The sequence below is a fragment of the Ambystoma mexicanum genome, chromosome 2p (genome assembly GCF_040938575.1).
Source record: "Ambystoma mexicanum isolate Mex_15411 chromosome 2p, UKY_AmexF1_1, whole genome shotgun sequence".
Classification (NCBI taxonomy): Eukaryota; Metazoa; Chordata; class Amphibia; order Caudata; family Ambystomatidae; genus Ambystoma; species Ambystoma mexicanum.
The window spans coordinates 293,150,957-293,166,794 of NC_090923.1; positions in this window are offsets into that span (position 1 = coordinate 293,150,957).

Genomic DNA, 15,838 nt, shown 5'->3' on the forward strand with positions numbered 1-15,838 from the left:
GTACTACAATCATTTTGCGATGTTTCAAATGCACCATATCTTCACACATGGGTAATAGTTGACTCCATTTAATTCCACAAACTCCATGCTATACCACCTCCAATTTTCTAAGCCAAGATTATGTGAGATGAGATTATGTATGATGAGCTGCTCTGAATTCATCTGCAGCTAATTATTCCACAAATCTCCTATAATCCAAGCAGTCATCTTGTTGAGCTCCATGCTTTCAGCAATTCAAACAATAAATGAAGCACATGCTACCCTGTCCTCCTCTACAGTTCAACTCCTCCTCCACAAAGAGAAAGCCTGACTGGCTGAGCCTCCCGTGGACATCTGTGATGTTGGTGGGACTTCGCAGTCCTCATTCGATCTAGTACAAGATAAAAGGGTGCAGAGGGCAAAGGCGATCCGTCTGTGGAATTTAGCCTATGTAGGGGACGTCAGGGCACTGGGCAGCCCTTCTTCCTCTTTTACCTTTATCTCTGTAACACTCCCTGATTGGCTACAGTCAAGCAATCACACACTCATCCATCAATCACATCCCACAACTTTACATACAATCCTGTCACCTTAATTCAACAGTGGAGATGCATCTTTCAACTCTGAGAGTGCATTTGTGCTCTGATTCAGAGCCGCCACTATCACAACCTACTGTGAACATTTTACAGATTTCTATTTCCAGATTCAACGGGATCAACATTCCACAATCTACATCGAAGTAGACATACTACAGGTTTTCTTTCATTGTCAAAAGTAATTTTGTATACCACCTTTTCGAATAACATTACTTGAAGAACAGCTGATTTTCTTTACTGCAAAACATAGTTCACTGAAGCATGTATCCAAATACCTAATCAGTGCTTTAAAATCTATTTCTCCATACATACCGACTCACATGTGCTACTATATATAGAAATTAATAATTCCTTATAGCACTGCACGAATCCATAGATGCCAACATCACCCATTCGAATCTGTAGATGCTCATCCAGATCTGTGTTTTCCTTTCCATTCTAGAACATGCACTTCTGTATGTTAGCAACTATGCAATTTAATAATGAAACATATTCCCATTATCAAACTACAGTACAACACATATTGCCACCTACAATTAAACAAACACTGGCAATGCCAACAGTTTGGGCTTTTGTGTGAGCATGGAAAAGGCACTTGTCAGACAATGTCATACTGGTATGAGCTACCAATTAATGGAAGCAGGTGCAAAATGGTGCAAGTGCATGGCCATCTAATAGAAGTACCTAGCAGATGCCAAATACTTATACATAAGCTAAAACTGTTGGTTTTGCTAATCCTTGTTTTTAACACAACTTCAGTGAAGTACACATATAGTTCTTATAAATTGAGTGGCTAAAGGCATTATTTATTTACAGCACCAATTAATTCATTAACTCTCAGAAGACTGCTTTGAAAAAACACTGGCAAATACTTGTGAGGAAATTTTGATGGTAAGGCTTGATTAAAAGTAGCTGAAAGAGTTCACATGAGGAAGTGTTTTGGGCTGCGAAGTGCAGGAATTGCATGGGAAAGGCTATAGGGATTAGCATGGCCATGAGCGGTCAATGCATTGGCCAATAATTATCTAACATCTGCGTGTCCCTCATATGCCATTTCTTCCTATCTGTACTCTAATTCAATAGTTTCAGCTTATAGATGGCTCTGCCAAACTAAAAATAACCTTCCTTTTGTCAAACTTATACCCACCTTTCTATGCCACTATATCATACAACCTTACCTTTAACATACTTCATGGCAGGAGACCTCTCAATACGTTATTAGTGCTTTTATAATGACTTCTGATTCCACAATAAATGCCAGGTCATACTACTTCTACCAGTACACAATTATCACACTTGACAACTACCTTTATTTTACATTGACAGAAAAAAAGTTTACCAAAGAAACGTACTGTAGAAAGAAAAGGCATACATTTCTACAAAGTATATCAATGTGCCATGAATGTCCCACTAATTGTAACATAAGTATAGTGTGTATTTTCCTAAACTATACAGTCAAACCATACTCTATTACACACTTCCTCATTCCATTACAGCAACCACTTTCTTTTCCATTACAGCTCAACATTCCTGTTTATTCAATAACACCACCAGTCTCCGCTACACATATTTGATCACACAATCCCCATCAATTCCCATCAACTACACATCCTTCATCCACAAACCACTTCCCAATTACAATTCATCATTTACCCAACACCCCACCGTCCTACAACCTCCATATTTGTGACTAGGGGTGCCGCAAACTGGGCGCAATGTTGCAATTTCACATGTATCCAGTATATATACACATGAATGGAATATGCTACTAAGTGTTACTTTTTAGTTAAACTGAAATATATGAGCTTTGCATGTGAGTAGAAAGACACATGCTAAAACCGTCAAATTGAAATATAAATGCGATTATAATGCACATGCAAGAAAGGGGGCCTGTCCTGCAAGAATCCACTACAAAGGAAAGATGGTATTTTTCAAACATTCATGCACACTGAGAAAACATATGAAGGGGATTCATCAATCTACATGTAGTGGCCTTTTTATAAACAGAAGAAAACACGGCAGTCAGGGGTTGACTTTCAGTTCCTGTGGAGTTTCAAAGGCCAGAGGATGGGTGAATAAGTAATTACGACCTTAGCGATGGTCAACTCAGCTGAAGAAGCGAGCCATAGTTTTTATGGTCTGGTAAGTATCACAGATTACAAATGCAATCTCCTGAATGCATGAGAGCTTAACAGAGGGTTTTCATTATTTGTTTTTTACCAGCAGTAACACATGGGGTGAGTCAATGCTTGGGTCTAAAGTAATTGTATTTTCAGATGTACTGTACTGTGCGTGATAAAATGGCAGTTATTTAGATTAGAATGTTTTAAGGGTGACAGGGAACCAGGCAATGAGATAATTATCACTAGTTCAAAGAAGAACTGGTTTACTCAGCCTTCTTCATATTGCTTCAATACTTGCGAACCATGTACAATTAAGAGTTAAGGTTAAGAGGGCTTAGGCCAGTTATTACTAGTAATAAACTATGTTTGCATACAAATGTTTAACTGTTTAGTATAATTTTTAACTGTCTGATGATGTCATGACCTACCATGGACGAATCCTAAAAGGAGGTTTGTTCTAAATTTGAGCTGAAGATTGTAGTTAAGATAATGGATAGCATGGAGCGTGTAGCAATTGGAGAAAGATGTGATTTCTTTGAAGAGTTTTTGTCCAATGGGTGGGTTGTAATAAAGTATTTGGGAGTGTTTTTTTAACTGTGGCAAAAATGTATAAAAAGTACGAACTGATGTTGTTTGTTGAGACTTGGGTTAGTTTGGTCCTACGGTACCATCTAACTGCTCTCCGGATGATTCAACAACCTGCACTCGTTCATCAAGGGGTGGGCCCGCTTCGGTTGAGTTAATTAGGGGTCCAGCCCAGAAAATTGGTGAGCCACATAGAAGCCTAGGCTTTCCAGGACGTTGCTGGTCTTCTGTCCACACCACTCGGCTGTGGCACCTATACTATTTAGTCTGTCCTCTATGTTTGTGGCGGTGAGGATCGACATACATTTTGCGGATTAGTTTCTTAGCATACTTTTTTGTCTGGGCTTTCTAAGTTGCAGAAGGTTTTCGTTTTGATATGATTTTGACCTATTTTGGCAAAATATTAGTCATGAAAAACGAAGGTTGTTACAGAAATGAGGGACGCGATGTAACATGTCTCGTTTGTCCCCTTTCTATCACCATGAATGGAAATGGAGCGTATGTTTTCACGCCCTCTGCGCTTTAGTGAGCATGAGTCTGCATATACAGCGTGGAGGTGCTCCCGGTGTTTTAATGTTCTCCTGGGTCAACAGCGATTTAGAGGCCGTCCCGTTCTTTCGAGACATTTCAAGTTTACTACGGTAAGCACACCCATATGTTGTTGGTTGTTTTCGCTCCTCTCCCCCGTATTTTTCTGAGCATTGAGACGGAGGGATGAGTGTTTTAGCTTCTTTTGAGTTGCTTAAGATTTTCTTTATTTGAGTTAATAGCTTTTCTAAATACCAAGAAATGCTCCGGACAAACTGTGGTTGTTTACTTTAAAGAGTGGTGTTTGCCATGCAATGTTGGAGCTGTGAGGATTTGTATACCTCGGACTTGGTGTTTATAGTCACGTCTCTGAAGCATTACCTGTAATGCTTTCATGGCATCAACATGTTATTTGTCTTAATGTTCCTAGTTTTGTAACCTCTAAATTCATTGTAGCATTATACCTGAGAAAGACATTCTCTTGGAATGGTTGCAATTTTTGTTTAGATCATCCATATAAGCAAGACAGTCAAAGTTATTTTTTTCAAGAAGATCATGTGTCCTCATGAGGCCATGTAGCCCTGAAGTATGAAGTAGTGTGTGTGCTCTCTAAGGTATGTTCCTAGGCTTTCTCTGAAATAGAAGGTGAATCTGGTTTCGTTTGTGAATGAGATGACAATGCATTTGTTTGTCTATGGTTGTTCTTTATACAGTGTATCTACTTGATGCCCATTTGAAAGGGTTCTATGAGGAGTCGTTGAAGTCTAACCTGAACGGATTTGAAATTGCGTTTAGCAGTAATGGCCTTTTGGAATATGACACTTTGAAGGTATTATGTAGCAGATTTGCATGCTAAGGTGTCCTTTTGGGACAGAAAAAGGGTTTTCCTATTAATGAAGAAATACCTAGTAATACAGATGAATTAGTTTCATGGAAAATGAGAATCATGTGGTGATGTTAGAAAAAGATGTTTATAAGTTCTTATATGTTTTTTTAAAGATTTTGAATAAGAATCTCCAAACAAGAAGTACCATTATCAGGATACAATTGGTCATTTTTCACAAAATTGAAATTAAGAATCAGAATCCCCTGATGAATGTCAGACATTAATAAGTCATGTGACACAAACATGTTGGGTTATATGAAGACCGCTACAAAAGTTTTTAAAGGTTTTCTGATGTTTAGTTCTATTGGCTTTCTCAATCAAATGTGCAATATATGTGTTGTATTTTTGCATTTATGTGTTATGTGTGATCGTCCTTTCTAACCTGGTTTTAGGGTTATTCAAACCATTTTATATATACAAAAAAAGAATAAATATTAAATGAAATTGTGAATTTCAAAATAAAATGTATTTTGTATACCTAGTGTGATATATTGTTGAAAATATGTGTGTGGGTTTATAGACTAATCTTTTTCAACACCACCATGTGTGTATCTACAAAACATAACATATAGGGTCTGGTTTCCTTATATAAAATATATTATACCTCACTGCAGAGACCAGTCTTCCTATATCTTCCGATATAGTCGTCCTATATCTTAATGCTTACAACACTCTCCCTCATGTGACTTAACTAACATCAATGCATTCCTTACTCCATTCTTCTCTTCCTCGTACTATTACTAAAATCACATTATTTAGCATTATTCTCACATCCCACATCCTCATAACACTACACCACCGATCAACAAACTCTTCCTCTACAAATATTTTACTCCAAACTGACATTATCTATATATTCCTTTTTCACATCCTAATACACAACTCTAATCTATATGATTACACCAACACCCATCCTCCTCCTCCCACTACCAAAATGTACATATGTGTTTACATTTACAACACTCTCTCTTATGTAAGTTAACTAACACCAATATATACACCAATATATTACTTACTCCATTTCCCCTTCCTCATACGTTACTGAAATCACATTATGTTGCAATATGCTCACATCCCTCTTCCTCATTCTACTACACCAGACGTCTGCAAGTATTTCACTCCATACCTCCATTAGCTATACATTCCTCTTTCAAATCACAATTATACTCTATATTATTACTCCAACACCTCTCTTACTCATCCCAGTACCCGATATTAATACACATCATTATTCATAAACCACTCTTCCACATTCCTTTAGAATAACAGCCACAGAACACTTCTACAACATTAAAGTACACACTTTCTTTTTTCTAACAGATAAAAAACAATGCCTACTGAAAATCACCTCTGTAAAAAACAAAGAAAAGATTGAGCAGATAAAAAGAAAGGAAAGTCATATGGTAACTTTCCAGTAAAACAATGTATAGAAAGCATGCAAACAGGATAACAAGCAACTGAGCTCTTGCAAAGTACAACAGTCACCACTAACAAAATGATTGCTCTTGCTTCAAAAAAGAAAAGTAAGCAAATATTTAGTAGAAAAATTGTAACTCAAAATGAACCTCACACTATATCTAGCAATGTCGATATAGCCATGGTAAAACTTTAATAAAAATGTTCTGGCGCAGAGATCTGAAAAGTCACATTCCTCACTTAAAAATTACCAAAGTAAAGTGATACATTCAAACGAAAAAGACAATTTTTTTAATATTAGTTTTAAACAGAATGAAACCAATAACTAAATAAATTAAAACAATAACAAAAACAACTTCTAAACATGTGCAATGTCAACATAAATAACTTCTGTGCATGTGAATGGTTTCACAATAGTTACACAAAATCGTGTTTCAATGCAGAAGCATATAAACAACAACAAACAAACTAACAGAAGAGGCTATGAAATACCATACCTGCCGGTCCTAGAGACCCAAGCTACCCCTTACTGATGACACCCAATGAGGGCAAAACATGCCTGGGGATGTTTGTGTTGTCCTGAAGAATGGATGTGACCCAGCAGTTCAGGCTGGACTGCCCCTTTTGGGGTGGGACCAAACCTGATTTGCATATGGTCTTTTCCCTTCTGTAGTGACATGGCAGGCTGAAAAATGAAGATGAAGAGGGTTGCCCAGAGCTGTGCCCATGGTTATGATTAATTCTAAACCTTCCAGCCATCACCTTTTGGTTTTACTTTTGTCACCCCGAGTGGGACGGGTATGCCCAGACGTGGGTCTCGAGCTTGCTAGGTCTAGAGACACAAGCTGTTCCTCACTGTTTATGCCCAATGAGGCTGATACATGTCTGGGGATGCATGTAGTCTTGTGCAGAATGGTTGTGACCTAGTAGTTCAGGCTGGACGTCCCCATTTGGCACAGGACCAATCCTGATATGCATAGGGTTTTTCCCCCTCTGTAGTGACTTGGCAGGATGAGAATTGATAGTCAAGGGTGGCCCAGAGTTGTTACCATGGTTATGATTAATTATAAACCCCACATCCATCACATTTTGGTTTTTCTGAAATACTAGCAGAAACCATTATGTCAAAAGAAACCTTAATAGAAAAATCTTCCCAACAAACTTTCAACCAAAATTCCTTATGTCCACACTCGTTGTCCAGTGTACTAATGGATGTGCAGCTCAATATACAATGTGCACGAACAGTGGTTGAAATGTTTTCAAGAATTCCTCAATCACTATGTTAAAATAAAAGCCGAAGTAGAATCAGAATTGTACAAACCATGAACTTCTGCCCAGTGCCCATCCACACTGAACTACAAACACATTTGTTAGCTTGAATTTCAGGAATTGCTTGTAAAAACACCTTCCATCAATTTAAAATGTTAGCAACACACCATTATACAACGCAAAACCTTGTCTATAGATTGTACAATGCAAAATGTCCTGCTCTAGAAATAGAGAAACTCAATGCCAATCTCCCAAATGGAATAACCGAAGAACTCCCCAGACAATTAAAACACATACAAAGCAAAGATTTCCAAACTAAACCAGAAATAGAAAACTTAGTTAACTTACAAAACATAAACCAACAACTTTGCTGAAATTCCTATCTAAGTAAGACAATGAAGAAACACACAGGGTAATTCATAGAATTTCGCAGAAAAGTGTCGCAAGCAGCTGGCGCAGAGTGTCCGCGTGCGATTGTCTGCGCCAGGCGCGTGCGCCAAAACCGATTCCCGCGCACAGCGTATTCATGGATTTTAGGCTCCCAAACCAGCCGTGGCGCAGAGTATCGCAGCGACCCTGCAGCAGCGCCAGTAACGCCCCCAAGAACGCCCTCGCGCAAGGAAAAGCCATTAAAATCGCTAAATCATTGCAAAGGGCTGCGCTAACCCTGGACCAGTTTACAGGGCTGCCAAACAAGGAACGCAAAGCGGGTAACGTACATATCAGGGGTACGCGGGAAGTTTTACATGCGATTAGCCAGGGTACATGTATGACAGGGGTACGCGTGAAGTTAAACACGCGATTAGCCAGGGTACGTGTATTACAGGGGTACGCGGGAATTTACACACGCGATTTGGCTCCACCAGGCCCCCACTCATGTCTCCCACCCACCCCCACCCCCCAGCCACCATGGGCAGCCCCCACCAGGCCCCCACCCATGTCTCCCACCACCCCCACCCCCCAGCCACCATGGGCAGCCCCCACCAGGCCCCCACTCATGTCCCCTATCACCCCCACCCCCCAGCCACCATGGGCAGCCCCCACCAGGCCCCCACTCATGTCTCCCACCCACCCCACCCCCCAGCAGTGCAGGGGCAGCCTCCACCAGGCCCCCACCCATGTCTCCCACCACCCCCACCCCCAGCCACCATGGGCAGCCCCCACCATGCCCCCACTCATGTCTCCCACCCACCCCCACCCCCCAGCAGTGCAGGGGCAGCCTCCACCAGGCCCCCACTCATGTCTCCCACCACCCCCACCCCCAAGCCACCATGGGCAGCCTCCACCAGGCCCCCACTCATGTCCCCTATCACCCCCACGCCCCAGCCACCATGGGCAGCCCCCACCAGGCCCCCACTCATGTCTCCCACCCACCCCCACCCCCCAGCAGTGCAGGGGCAGCCTCCACCAGGCCCCCACCCATGTCTCCCACCACCCCCACCCCCCAGCCACCATGGGCAGCCCCCACCAGGCCCCCACTCATGTCCCCTATCACCCCCACCCCCCAGCAGTGCAGGGGCAGCCCCCACCAGGCTCCCACCCATGTCTCCCACCCACCCCCACTCCCCAGCAGTGCAGGGGCAGCCTCCACCAGGCCCCCACCCATGTCTCCCACCACCCCCACCCCCCAGCCACCATGGGCAGCCCCCACCAGGCCCCCACTCATGTCTCCCACCCACCCCACCCCCCAGCAGTGCAGGGGTAGCCTCCACCAGGCCCCCACCCATGTCTCCCACCACCCCCACCCCCCAGCCACCATGGGCAGCCCCCACCATGCTCCCACTCATGTCTCCCACCCACCCCCACCCCCCAGAAGTGCAGGGACAGCCTCCACCAGGCCCCCACTCATGTCTCCCACCACCCCCACCCCCCAGCCACCATGGGCAGCCTCCACCAGGCCCCCACTCATGTCCCCTATCACCCCCACCCCCCAGCCACCATGGGCAGCCCCCACCAGGCCCCCACTCATGTCTCCCACCCACTCCCACCCCCCAGCAGTGCAGGGGCAGCCTCCACCAGGCCCCCACCCATGTCTCCCACCACCCCCACCCCCCAGCCACCATGGGCAGCCCCCACCAGGCCCCCACTCATGTCCCCTATCACCTCCACCCCCCAGCAGTGCAGGGGCAGCCCCCACCAGGCTCCCACCCATGTCTCCCACCCACCCCCACTCCCCAGCAGTGCAGGGGCAGCGTCCACCAGGCCCCCACCCATGTCGACCACCACCCCCCAGCCACCATGGGCAGCCCCCACCAGGCCCCCACTCATGTCTCCCACCCACCCCACCCCCCAGCAGTGCAGGGGCTGCCTCCACCAGGCCCACACCCATGTCTCCCACCACCCCCATCCCCCAGCCACCATGGGCAGCCCCCACCATGCCCCCACTCATGTCTCCCACCCACCCCCAACCCCCAGCAGTGCAGGGACAGCCTCCACCAGGCCCCCACTCATGTCCCCCACCACCCCCACCCCCCAGCCACCATGGGCAGCCTCCACCAGGCCCCCACTCATGTCCCCTATCACCCCCACCCCCCAGCCACCATGGGCAGCCCCCACCAGGCCCCCACTCATGTCTCCCACCCACCCCCACCCCCCAGCCACCATGGGCAGCCTCCACCAGGCCCCCACTCATGTCCCCTATCACCCCCACCCCCCAGCCACCATGGGCAGCCCCCACCAGGCCCCCACTCATGTCTCCCACCCACCCCCACCCCCCAGCAGTGCAGGGGCAGCCTCCACCAGGCCCCCACCCATGTCTCCCACCACCCCCACCCCCCAGCCACCATGGGCAGCCCCCACCAGGCCCCCACTCATGTCTCCCACCCACCCCCACCCCCCAGCAGTGCAGGGGCAGCCTCCACCAGGCCCCCACCCATGTCTCCCACCACCCCCACCCCCCAGCCACCATGGGCAGCCCCCACCAGGCCCCCACTCATGTCTCCCACCCACCCCCACCCCCCAGCAGTGCAGGGGCAGCCTCCACCAGGCCCCCACCCATGTCTCCCACCACCCCCACCCCCCGGCCACCATGGGAAGCCCCCACCAGGCCCCCACTCATGTCTCCCACCCACCCCCACCCCTCAGCCACCATGGGCAGCCCCCACCAGGCCCCCACTCATGTCTCCCACCCACCCCACCCCCCAGCAGTGCAGGGGAACCCTCCACCAGGCCCCCACTCATGTCTCCCACCCACACCCACACCCCAGCCACCATGGGCAGCCCCCACTAGGCCCCCACTCATGTCTCCCACCCACCCCCACCCTCCAGCCACCATGGGCAGCCCCCACCAGGCCCCAACTCATGTCCCCCTGCCCACAGGCCCTGACAATCCTCAAGCATGGGCCTCATGGCCAGCCACCACAGACCAAAGACACAACCAAGTATTACATGCGCCCATGATACTACTCCAATGGAAACAATGTAAATCAACACATGTGTCACACACACACACAATGGTTGCAAGTGAACCTGAAAACCCATATCATGACATGCCTGAAAACAATGAGATGAAACCACACATCGAAGAATTTAAAAATCCAAATAATGTATTAATAACAACAGTAATGGCAAACAAAATACACAAGTAAAAAAAAAAAAATTATGCTGGCTGTCCCTTTTCAAATTAAAATCAATAAATGATAATCCCAAAAAATTTCTTCCAAAGTTCAACTCCACAAAAAGGAAATGAAGGGAAAAAAGAAATAGAAAACCATTGCTCCATGGGAAAAAATATTCATAGTAAAAAAAAATTCCAAATCCAAAGTCCAACTATGTACAAAGTATTCAGGGTCCATCATCCCAACAGAAGAAATGAAACCTACCAAAAAACCTATCTAAAATGGGACTATATACAAAAGGTGGAGCAGTGTCCGTCGACTCCAAATAAAAATAAACTATAAAGGAAACCTATCACTAAATAACTATATACAATGGCGGCGGGCCAGTCCAGCGGCTCACTTAGTGGTGTTCCGGGCCAGGGCATCATCGAACTCCTCGTCTATGTCCCGGAGGCGGTCCTGTTCCATGGCCCCGAGGGTCCGCAGGGACGCCGACATGTTCACCTCCAACTCCCTGCGGATTGCCTCGAGGCACTCGGCCCGCCTCAGGGCGCTCCGCATGGAGTTCTCCGCCCTGACCATCGTGAGCCGCGCCTCTTCCGCCCGCCGCTGCTCCGCATCTATGGCGTGGCCCAACCGCTGCCACACGGAAGACACTTCCCGTCCAGGGTCCTCCTGTCCTCCGGCAGATGCGTGCCACTTCGATGTTGAAGGCCCGGAGCTATCGTGGCTCCCACCTAAAGCCTCCTGCTGCTGCAGCTGCTGCTGTCCATGTGCCCTGTCCGATGGTGCCTGCACATCCTCCTCCAGCTGGGGTGCAGTCCTTGATGTGGCCACCCCTGCTGGACGTCCGACTCACGACTGTGGCAGGGATCTGTTGTCCACTAGCCTGGCCGCACGGTCGGACGCAGCTCCACAGGGCACCCAGGTGACACATGGGTGGGAAGATGGCATGGAGGACGACTGGGGCATAGGGGGTTCCGTGGAGGAGGGGGTCGGAACAAGGTCCAGGAAACGGAGGAATCCAGCCCTGGTGAGCTGTCCCAGTGGGTCAGCGCAATCAACGAGCCATGCGAGAAGACGTGCAGACTCATCATGAAAAGACTGCAGGTCAGCTCGCATGGCCCGTTGACGCAACGCCACCCCACCCTGGACAGGCTCAACCTGGTGCAGGATAGCCACAAATGCAGGGAGAGGAAGGCCAGGTGTTGTAAGCCAATCCCCTCCCTGAGGACGGGTCTGGAGGTAGGCATCCCAGCTGGTGCAAGATGATGCAGTGACAGGAGCAGGGACAGGATTGCACACAGGCACCTCCACGGCGGCCTGTGCTGCCTCTTGTCCCAGATCCTGCACTGCACCACTAGCACCAGTGGAATCCCCACCTCCAGACCCCGCCTCTGTCGCTTGCACGGCCTCCTCCTCCTCCAAACCCCCCACCAACCTGGATGACTCCGTGCCATCTTCCTCCGTTGGGCCCTGTGGGGTCCCAGCTGCCCCTTCTGCTGCCGAGGAGTCCAACTCCAACCTCTGCCTCTTGGACCGCCCCTCGGCAGCTGCGGCCTGGGACAGGGCACCGGACTCCTCACTCCCCGACGTGATCAGAACCTGGGAGGGGATCCGGGCCTTGCGTCTCCGGCTGGTGGTGCGACCCCTGCCGCTGTGCTCCACAGCACCTTCTCCGCCCTCTTCATCAGTTGACTCTGCAGACAGGGAGAAAGAAAACACAGGCATCAGGGCACTGTCCAATGGACTCATACACACATGACAGTCATACATGAGTGGCATTGGTAAACCTCAGACATGGCATCACAATCCCCAACACACATGTCATTTCAACTTGCACACATGAGCCATACCACAGCCATATTGCAACAGCCAGCACCATCCATTCACATACAACAGCATGAGCAGCCAAAGGTCATCCACACATCACATGCAACATAGGGAGTACACTACACATGCACACACACCACCAAACTTGCATGCATGTGTACATCTCTGCCAACTGTTGCAGTGTTCCGATCGACATCCATGTCACACCGGACAATCATTCCTCCACACACTGTGCCATGCAAGCCCACACACACAAGCACCATCCATGTGTCACACATGAGACCCCTCACATGTGTCACCCTCACGGCCCTGTACACCCCCCCTACTTGCCCACATAAAAATACATGTTCAACCTGCACACTCCTGGCACACCACAGGCACAGTTTACAATCAGTATGCATGTACACTTACAGCTCGACTCCAGACGGGTCTGCCTCTCAAGGACCTGGACGTGGAGCGTTGGGGATATGCGTTCCAGGACCCTCATCTGATCTTCCGACAAGTGGCCCCGGCGCCCCTTAGCATCTGCTGCCTTCAGGAGGCGCCGGGCCTTGTTGAGGGTCCTGGACCTGAAGTCCTCCCAGCGCTTCCTGACACGTTCGTAGTCGCGGACTGCCACCTCCTCCGCGTTGATGGCAGTCACGATGTCCATCCAGATCCGAGTCCGTCCTTCCTTGTCGGCGCGCAACCTTCCAAAGAGGGCATCATACTGCCCCAGGACATGCTCCACCAGGACACCAACTTCGGTGGCAGTGAAGCTGGTGCCCCTCTGCCTCCTTGGCCGGGGGTTGCCACTGGTGCCAGATGTTGCAGTGCCCGACATGGCAACCCCAGAGGCAGGAGTGGGTGGGCAACTGGGTCCTGGGGCTGGGCTGTGGGGCGATGGAAAAGCAGTCGGGAGTCTTCGGTTCCAGCAGGGGTGGTCACAGTAACAGCACCCCTGGCTGATGTGCAGGCAGCAAATGGCAGGGCACGTGGGCAGCAGGCAGTCAGGCAGCAGCAGATGGCAGGTGGGAGTGTGCTCAGGGCTCTGGGGGGCAGTAAGTCGGCCTTCTGGGCAGGAGCGTAGTCTTCCGTGTGTGAACGCGTGGCCAGCTTGATACGGAGTGATTTTGCATGTGAAAATCCAGCATGTCTGCGTGTAAATCGAGGAAAGGCCCTTAGCGCGAAAGCGCGTCAGCACACGTCTGTACATTCATAGGCCCAAAGGCCACCAGCGTATGCGCGTCTATGAAGTCACGTGCACGTTGAATATGGCACACGTTTGAAATGTTGCGTGTAAAAATAATGAAAGACACGTCCGTGTGTCAAAGCGTGTAATTGGTGGAAATGGCCTTAGCGCGTACACGCGGAAGTGATAAAGCGTGTAATTGGTGGAAATGGCCCTAGCGCGTACACGCGGAAGTGACAAAGCGTGTAATTGGTGGAAATGGCCCTAGCGCGTACACGCGGAAGTGACAAAGCGTGTAATTGGTGGAAATGGCCCTAGCGCCTACACGCGGAAGTGACGCTGGACGTGTGGGCCTGCATAAAAGGTACGTGTAGAACACCATTTCCTTGTACGTGCTTTTCGTGGAGAGCGAGTGGGTGAAATCCGTACTTCTTGTCGTTTCACACGCGATTTACTTCACAGCGTTTCAAGTTCGTACTCCCTGTTTTTCCTGGCAGACGGTGAGTCACGCACGTATCTAACATCTGTGCTTGCCCCGTGTGTAGCCTACCCCTTCAGAGGTCAATCTAGGCTGCGTGTGACACGCATATGTTCATTCTTGTGTTACTGGGTGCCACAGCGTAGTGCAGGGTTTTTTTCCGCACACGTGGTCTAGGAGGGGTTGCGTGCACGTCATCTCCCTTTTTTGGGCTTCCTGTGCGTTGCGTGACCCGTCATCTTTCCCCAGGGGTCACATTCAGCCTTGCTAGAGCACTAGGGTACAATTACCATCTGGTACCCAACCCCTTTGACCCCCAATTGCCCAGGACAATAGTTTACAGCCACTCCCATACGCACATTAACATCAGTGCCATGGTTGGGAGGTGAGGAATCCGTAAGGGTGGCAAAGGTGGACGAGCCACAAGTGGTGGCCGTGGTGGATCCGGTAGGGGACGTGGTCGTTACTTGCAGGGTGACCCTGTCCCCCCATGTGTGGAGGACCAGTCAAGGGCACCCATAATCCCCCCCGCCCCCCCGGTTGAGGCTGATGTGGCTGACACCATCCATGCTCAGCCCTTGTTGGACGAGCCCATTGTGGCACCAGACCTGGCTGACTCCATGGCTGACTTCCAGGTCAGCAGGCCTATGACACGTACGCTGGTGCACGTTGATGTCATCAGGCCACGTGGATCAAGGGCAGCAAGGTCATCTGCTGCCCCAAGTAGGCAGGGTGGAGAGGCTGCAGGGGCAGCTGTGGCTCCATCCACCCCAGCTCTCACACACCCAGCCAGGACAGTGTCGGTCCTAGTCCATCCTGCTGACATTCCCCCTGACACCATAACACTTGAGCCAATGCCTGCGCCAACTCCCATGCTGAGTGTGCAATCCCACACTCCTGATACAGAGTCCACCAGGGCTCCTGCCCCTAGTGTCCAGAGCGGCGTAGGACACTCAGGATCACCACCACCTTCCAAGCGGAAGAGGAAGAGTGCTCGTCCGGCACAGGCTGATGCCCCAGACACAGCTACACAGTCCGGCCCATCGAGGAAGCCCAGCTTCACGGATGCCGAACTGAATGCACTTGTCGAGTATGTGTCCGCACATGATAACGAAATGGTCATTGTTGCAGGATCCAAGACCATACCTGCACAACGCCAGGCACACTGGCAGACCGTTGCGAACATCGTAAGTGCCCTTGGAATCGTGAGCCAATGATTGCTATAAGCGCTGGAATGACCTAAAGCGCAGGGCAGAGAATAAGCTGACCTCAAGTCATGCCGCAACTCTAGTGACTGGAGGTGGGTCTCCAGTAGAAGACATGGAACTCATTCCACATGAGTCAGTCGCTGGGACCTACGTCACGGAGGAACAGATCCAAGGCGTGGGAGATCTGCCTGATTATGAGGCATTGTCCG